The sequence below is a fragment of the Dipodomys merriami genome, unplaced genomic scaffold, assembly GCF_024711535.1.
Source record: "Dipodomys merriami isolate MVZ:Mamm:240054 unplaced genomic scaffold, mDipMer1.0.p SCAF_17, whole genome shotgun sequence".
Taxonomy (NCBI): Eukaryota; Metazoa; Chordata; class Mammalia; order Rodentia; family Heteromyidae; genus Dipodomys; species Dipodomys merriami.
Window position 1 is genome coordinate 32,936,576 of NW_027203048.1, and position 8,633 is coordinate 32,945,208.

At 35.8% G+C, this 8,633-nt stretch overlaps 1 long non-coding RNA gene across 1 annotated transcript; it reads right to left on the reverse strand.

Moving 5' to 3' along the window:
• Positions 1-912: 912 nt before the first annotated feature.
• Positions 913-7,638, reverse strand: LOC138829048 (uncharacterized). Its single transcript, XR_011372477.1, has 4 exons — positions 7,565-7,638; positions 2,533-2,615; positions 1,206-1,346; positions 913-992 (listed from the first exon to the last, which is right to left on the reverse strand). It is a non-coding gene; the product is annotated as an uncharacterized lncRNA (long non-coding RNA).
• Positions 7,639-8,633: the final 995 nt, after the last annotated feature.

An 8,633-nucleotide genomic window follows, 5' to 3' on the forward strand; every position in this document is an offset into this window, starting at 1 on the left:
TGAAAGATCAATGGAATCCAGTGGGGAGTCTATTTAATTACCATTTCTTTCATAGTGTAAAGAGACTCTTCCAGCTGGAGAGGCACTTAACATTTTATTTTGACAGATATTTGAATTACAGTAAATAATGTGAATCTCTTAGACAATACATTTATGGTTTGGCAAATCAATCTATTGAGAAAGGCAGTTCAGAGTTTAATAGGGCCATGACAAAAAGAGAGATCAAAGGAGACTGAACAGAAAACATAAAACCATTTCCTTTTTACAGTAATACTTTCGTTCTTTCACCATTAGAGACCCCACTGTTCATGTACTTCTACTCTGTTTTCACTGCTAAGTAATGTTTCCTTCACATTTCAATCTCTCTCCTTAACTTCTCCAATAATACTAATAATAAAAATAATAATTATAGTAATAGCAACAAAAATGATGGTGTGTGAGTATATGTGAGACAGAGAGAGAGTGAGTTTTGGATCAATTATTGTTACAAAGGCTTTCTTCTCTCTTCTCATTTAGGTCTGACTTTGAATTTTTCTTGAAAATCCGTCATGAGTCACATCAATTACTACATGATACCTAGATAGTTCTGACAAACCCCACTGCCATGTCTCAAGTCTGTCACCCAATATACCCAATATATGAGGTTCTAGGACAATATAACACAGATTGATTGTGATTTTCTCTGCCATGTGAATGCTGTATAAGTCTTGCATCTTTCACCAACTTTCCCATACTATGCACTATCATCTTAGAATGGATGGCAGCTACTACAACAGGCAAAGGTGACTTCACACTGTGATTAAGACTTTGTTAAGGTTTGATGTTTACTGTCATGGTTCTTTCCCTTAGAAGTCAAGTTCTGCACCTGAATCCAGGAATCTTGACTGAGTCTGAATGAGATGCAGTAGAGGGCTGGAGGTGTGGCTCAGTTGGTAGAACACCAGCTAATGAGTAAAAGTGTCAGGCACCAAGTTTGAGCCCCAGTCTCAGACCTAGAACAAAAGAGATGTAGTAGATATATGAGCTTTGTAAATTTGTATAAATATTTGAGTGGGTATGCAAATTTAATTTGTAGTGTTACATAATTTTCTAAGGTCAATAAGGTATAACAACGTAACAAACTAGTGTCCTTGAAATTCAGGAGAATATAGAATATAGATATAGATATATATTCAGGAGAATATAGATACAGATATAAAATGTACCTCCCACAAATTTGGTGGATGTACCAGGTGGACTTCGAGTTTTGGATCAAACTTGGATAATTTTCTATTTCTGTCTTCATCTCCAGCATCACATCAGTGTAACTTACTAGACATGTGGTGACTTATAACATGAGGTAATACCTGAAAATAGTCAGTATTGTTTTGTTCCTACACAGAGCTGAACAGAAGACCCAACTCCAAGAATTTCTAACTAGTCTTTGGCAAGTTCTACCATATATCTAAATATAATTTATGGAAAGGATGTGAGAAATGTACCTGTCTCAGATCGTGCTTATGAATGTGAAAAACATATGGAAAAGAACATGTTTACAATGCATGTTAAAACAAATTCTTAAAAGACCATGGTTTATCTTAATGACCCTTCATAGTTCCTCAGCAATACTCAAAAGGCAGAGAATAAAAGAAAGAATAGCCAAAGATTGAATCCAGATAGAAAATATTCCCCTGTACTGACAAATCATTTCTAACACTCTCACATAAAGCCGGAAAAGATAGAACGTAGTGTGAGATACTTTATGTGTTCATGAGTATCTATGTTTCACAAATTGAAATTCCTTTAAATTGGGCTTTTCAAAAATTTTTAACAGACTTGTTTATATAAAATACTAATCAAATAGAATGTCTTTTCGTTATATTGTCATTTAGTAAGACTCAGGGTGATTTCTGAAAGATGGTGTAATTCCTTTGGCTTTATCACCCAAACTAGTAACTATTCACAGGCAAAAATATCATCATGGCTATTGTAGAATGTGAGAGTAAGTCTGGGACAATCTCCTCAGACTACAGCACTGAGAAAAGCCATGATCAAACCGTAGGAATAGTTTTGTATTTCTTCCTCGAAGACTGACCATCATAAGACCCAGAATTGCCTGAACTCTAGAGCCACAAGTTTCTGGTTCGCAAGGCTTAGAGCTATAAGCCTCTGGCTTTGACATTTCAGCTTCAAAGTTGATGGCACTCAAGGCTGAGAACAGTAGGGCTTTGGCTATGAAATCCTTGAACCCAAGGTCTCTAGCTTTGGAAATCTAGAGTTATAAGTCTGTTTCTCAGACCTATAAGCCTGTGGCTTTTTTTTGTTTTAATTACATTTTTATTACCTTTAAGTAGTTGGACAAAGGAGTTACCATTCAACAAATCAGTTTATAATGATCGTGATCACCCCCTTCATCAATCTCTCCCGTCCCTCCCAACCCTCTTACCCCCTCACTTTCCGAATTTCATAGGCTATGCATTGATATTATGACTGCTCTTCTCCATCTTCCTCTCTTCCTTCCTTATCTTTCTCCCCTTGACCTCCCTCCCATACCTTTTGTGTGTCAGTTTTCTGGTGTTCATCTTGTTGGACTGTGAGTTCGTTTTTCTAAGGAATCACAAAGTTTGAATTCTCCCCTGAAAATATAATACTTCAGTTAATACATTTCTGTATATCTTTAAACACCCATCTCATAAGCCTTCCAAATTCAAAGGCCCAGCCCTGAGATCCTCAAGTGAACTACTCTTTTTTTTTACAAACTTTTGCCAGAAGAGAGTGAAAGAACCCTAAGCCATTTGTGAACAATTTGTATGGATATTTTTTAATAAATCTTTGTACAAATATTAATATTACCTTCTCAGAGAAACCTTTCTAGAGTACATTATTTAAGAGTAAATCCCTTATTGCCTATTGAATCTGACACAATTTTTTTATCTTTTCTTCCTTCACTCAATCTTAACTTCCACAGGAGTAGATTGTTTTTATTTTCTATTTCACTCAATGCTGAAAGTAAGCTCTATTGATAAGTAATAAATATGTGTTGTGTGGATGTTCATAATTGTTATTTATTATTTTTGGGAGCCGTGGGGCCTGAACTCTGGGCCTGGGCACTGTCTCTCAGCTCTTCAGCTCAAGGCTAGCACTCTACCACTTGAGCCACAGCACCACTTCTGGCTTTTTATGCTTATGTGGTGCTGAGGAATTGAACCCAGGGTCTCATGCATACAAGGCAAGCATTCTACCACGGAGTCAGCCCTGTTCATAATTCTTAAAGGAACCAGTGGAGAGAGAGACTAGTGACAAAAAAAAGAGCAGGGGAGGATCATGAATGGCCTGAGAAACCCAACGTGGCAGGAAGACACAAGATATAGAACACCAGAGAATCAACCAGACTGGACGGATCTTCCCTTCTAACGGGAGTATATAGAAGTGAATGCACAATGCATAGTGGGGCAGAAAGTGGAGAGATCTCTCCTATTTTCTTGCTGGCTCTGTCATTTACTGATATTTAGATAGTCTATGGAACCAGTAAAAGATAAAGATTTGAAAGATGTATTCTCTTCAATCCTTAGAAATATTGCTCTGTGAGCAGTACATGAGAGCTCAAGGAATTTGATTCCCAAGATGCCTTGATGCTTTATAGTAAAACTCTGACATAATTTGGTAATTCCATTTTTATGCTATCTGCAAGCTAAAAAAAGCAATTTATTTTGTGTTGCTTGTCTTTATAATTTTGTAGGTTTTTCAGGCTTAAATGCTTTTAAACACCAAATTGCCTTGCATTCTTTATCCAATAATTTGTCTAATCAAGTTTATGAAACATTTACTTTGCATTGTCAGTCAACTATCTTCAAAGAAAATACAAGTTTAGCCAGAAATGGGAGGGAGAGTGACAGATTAATTTAACTTATTCTGTGTCTGAATTCTCCATTTTTCTTAAAAGATTGAATTTGGCTAAGGCTAGAACTGACATATCAAACTATTTCAAAATCAATAATTCTCCTTTTTCCACTCTCAAATCATTTTTGACTTGTCATATTCATACAACTGCAGGACCTTTGGTTTTCTATGCCTTTGCTGCAAGGCTTTATGAAAGGTGGACACATAGATAACACCAATTCTACTCTTGGGAGCCATGTAATTAATATTCTCTGGCAACCATGAATGGCTTCATCTTTCATCCATGTCAGATTCTGACACTGATATGCAGACCTTGCCTTTTTAAAGTGTAAAGCCATATGTGATTTAATGTGAAATTTTAAAATAAATCTCTGTTACATTTGATGGCTTTTCAGGATGAGATGGAGGAATTTGATATCATTGGTTCTTTTGTTAGTTAAATACATATACAATGAATGGGTTTGCTTTTGAAGATAAATAATAATGCTGCAACATGACCTGTATAAATCACATCCCTTCTTACTATACCTGCTAACTAGTAAATCAATAACATGGATTTCCTGACAGTTAAAATGGATAGATAGATATTTACTAGCCCTAAATCAACATAGGGCATTCAGACTCAGCATCAGAAGAAATATTCAAATCAATAAGAAATGATAAGATATTTTTACAATAGTAATGAATAAAGACTGAGGAACAGAGAATATTCTGAGAATAAAACTTTGTGTTTGAGAATGCATAAACTAAGCCACATTTTAATATTATATCAAAAGGTTTGATATTATCCAAGGTTTAATATCAGCAAGTAGTTGAGATTTGTCCTTAAGATAATTGTTATGAAGATTAAATGAGATAAATGTATATAATAATTTTCCAACAGTACACACTATATACAATATATGCTCACTGAACAAGTATTGGTTGCTTCCATTCTCAAAATATTTATTCTGAGATGTTCAATAACTTGCTTATCAGATATTACACACCACTAGTTGAATCATACATGACTTCAATTATTGATACATTATCTAATCATTGAGAGTCTAGACTTTTAACAATGTAGGCTATATTATTGACATTGAAGAAATTAAATGTAGAAGAATTTAGTTACTGCATTAGGATTACAGAACCAATAAACAGCAAAGTTAGAATCTTGACATGAAAGTCAAATAGTTCAGGCTTATTATGATCTTATAAATTGTGCATAATTAAATTTTTATTAGTGTATATTAATTCTATAATAATAGGTTCCATTGTGACATTTTTATACTTAGATACAATGTACATTGATCATATTTACCCCCTCTATTACCATTGACTATACTCTTCTTCCATTCCCTTATTTCTCCCTCTACATCTTTAATAGCCTCCTTTTACTTTCTTTTTTTCTCTCCTCTAAATTCAACATATGAGAGAAAAACATCAAGCATATCTTTTTAGAGTGGATTATCTACCCCAATAATTTACAAACAATGACTAAGAAAGGAACCTCAGGATTTAACTCCTCTTCATATTCAAGCCTACCGGTCTCTGTTCTATTAAATTAATCAGGTAATATGATGGTTAATTTTTATTGCAATTTGATTGGATTGATTACTAAGTGTAGGACTAAAGGCTGCTGCCTAGTGATTATGCAATGTAATTAGGTAAAATAACTTGGATAGAGGATTCTCCACACTAAGTATATATTAGAAAATAAGAATGTATTTTGAAGCCAGCTGCCGATGGCTCATGCCTGTAATCCTAGCTACTCAGGAGGCTGAGATCTGAGGATTGTGTTTCAAAGGCAGCCCTGAGAAGGGACTCATCTCTAGTTAACCACCAGAAAACGGAAGTGACACTGAGGCTCAAAGTGCTAGAGTGCTAGCCTTGAGTAAAAGAGCTCAAGGATTTTACCGAGGCACCGAGTTCAAGCCGCCCACTATCGACAACAAAACAAAAACAAACGTACTTTGAGAACTGTGTGTATGTCTCTTCCTATGTCACCTGTTGCTTTGTAACCATGGAAATTATACTAAACTCGGTGCTTCTCCACTTGAAAGAGGTAGGAAGAATTGAGTGGATCCAATCGTTCTCACTGAACTTAAACTCAAAATTAGTGATAAAATTGCTCAAAAATTCTTTATCATGGACAATGTGAAAAATAAGTATAGAAGAAAAAGGTGGAAGTTATACAGAAGTACATTAGCTCTGAATAATACATAGCTTCCTTTCTTTTTTTCCTGTCGGTTGTGTGGCTTGCATTCAGAGCATGGGCACTGTCCTTGAGGTCTTTGAGCTTTTTTATTTTTCTCCACAAGGCTAGTGTTTTACTACCTTGAGCCACAGCTCTACTTCCTGGTTTTGAATGGTTAATTGGAGATAAGAGTATCATATCACAGGGACTTTCTGTCTGAGTGGCTTCAAACTGCAATCCTCAGATCTCAACCTCCTGAATAGCTGGATTTCGTGAGTGAGCCACTAGTCCCTGGGGAATCATATTTTAAGCATATTTTATATCTTTGCATGTTTAGCTTATTTCCTCTGGCAAAGGTAGCAGGTATCTGACCCACCAAGATGAACAACAGATAAAGCATCATTAAATGTATAATCCCCATATGTTTGTCAGTTGAACAACTCAGGAAAATACCTGTCAAAAATCCTATCAAAGCAGTCCCTGAAATCAACCTACGGTTGACTTACATTAAAATGCTCCTTTTCTTCATAGATATGATACACTTAAATATCACCTGAAGAAGTTATGACAAATTCATGAAAACCTAGATAGCAAACTGAACACATTTTAAAATTCCAAGGCTAGTAGTAAATGGCAAAAAATTAATAACAATGGTTTATAACCTCTTGATTCAATCTAGTAGGTCAAATGTAGCCATTTGTTCTAGACATTGTAATTTATTTGAAAACGGGGTTTCAATATTTTCACTCATGATCTTATGAATTTCACCATTTTTTAAATACATCCTCATTTTTAACTCTAATTGTAATGATTTGCGTCTTTTCTCTTTTGAGTTATATTGGGCTAAGGGCTTATCAAACTACATACCTTTTCAAAGAACCAACTTTTCTCGTTCATTCTTTATGTAAAATTTCAATTATAATTTATTAACTTCTGTCCTAATTTTTATTGTTTTTTCCAACTGTTATTTGGGAATTTGATTTATTCTTTTTGTTTTAAGGGCTTCTGGTACAAAATTAAACTATTTATTTGAGATTTCTGTTTTTTATAATGTATGTATTAATAGCTACAACTCCTTTTTTTTGTCAGTTGTGGGGCCTGAACTCTGGGCCTGGGCACTGCCCCTCAGCTCTTCAGCTCAAGGCTAGTGCTCTACCACTTGAGCCACAGTGCCACTTCTGCCTTTTTCTGCTTATGTGGTGTTGAGGAATTGAACCCAGGGTCTCATGCATGCAAGGCAAGCACTCTACCACTGAGCCACCTTCCCAGCCACCGCTACAAACCTTTAATACAGCCTTTGCTATATCCCAAATGCTCCAGCATGTTGTATTTTCATTTTCATTAGACTAGAAACCTGTGGATTTCCCACCTTATTTCTTCAATAACCCACTCAGTCTCAACATGTTTGAATACATTCTGTGTTTTCTTTGCTTCTGCCTTCTAGTTTTATTCCATTGTGGTCAGATAGAGAGTTATTCCAATTTTCTTACATTTGCTAAGACTTACTTTGTGTCCAAAAATCTGATCTCTTTTAGAGAAAGTTTATGGGCTGCAAAAAAGAATGTGTGCTGTTAACTCCCATGGTCTGTGATGTCATTTAATTCTGATGGAGACAATAACAACAACAACAACAAAATCCCAAGGCTAGGTGGATTTACTGCTGAACTCTACCACACCTTTAAAGAAGAACCAACAATAATATTTCTCAAACATTTATATGAATTAGAAAAGGATGGAATGCTACTAAACTCATACTATGAACCAGCATTAAACTCAGTTCAAAACCAGATTAGGACACAGGAGGAAAAGAAAACCAAAATGTTTATAGTAAAATTTAAAGTTTAAACATAGTAAAGACAAGAAACAGCAAGGTTTGTGGTGGGGAGGGGGTTGCTGGAAGAGAGTATTATAAATCACAAAGAATCAGGAGTCTGAATGACTAAAGAGACTTCTCAGTAGTACACAGAAAGCCAAAGACAATAAAGGAATGTTTTCAATTTTGACATGTAAGGGAACATTATTTTCAACACAACAATTCATACCAAAAAATGATTAAGGATAGCATGACCTACAGACATTTCTCAGAGTGTAGGATTTCAAAGTAACAAGTATATCCACTCATTCTGTACACCAAATAGCTCTCAGCTTCCCACTGCAAAGCCAGCCTTTAGCTCCTCAGGAATGCAAACTGCATATAACAGTATCTAAGGAAATGCTGCATTGAAACCTTTCCTTTCATTTCAGCAAGGTGTGGCTGATGTTAGTTAGACATAACAGTTTCCCATAAGAAGTAATATACCTTACCAGAACTCCTTTACCTTACCATGTTCCCCGCTCTGAGGGCAGGTCTCTGTGGGCAGAAAGGAAGTCTGAGATTCAGCTGTTATCCATGTATCCATATCTATGTATGTATCATCTATTCCCAGCACTGGAGATTGAGCTTATGGCCTGGGAGCTGTCCTGGAGCTGTTTTGCTCATGGCAGCCATTCTACTACTGGAGCCACAGTTTCACTTCCAGGTTTCTGGAGGTTAATTGGAGTCTCACAGAATTTCCTGCCCAGTTTTCCCTCCGGC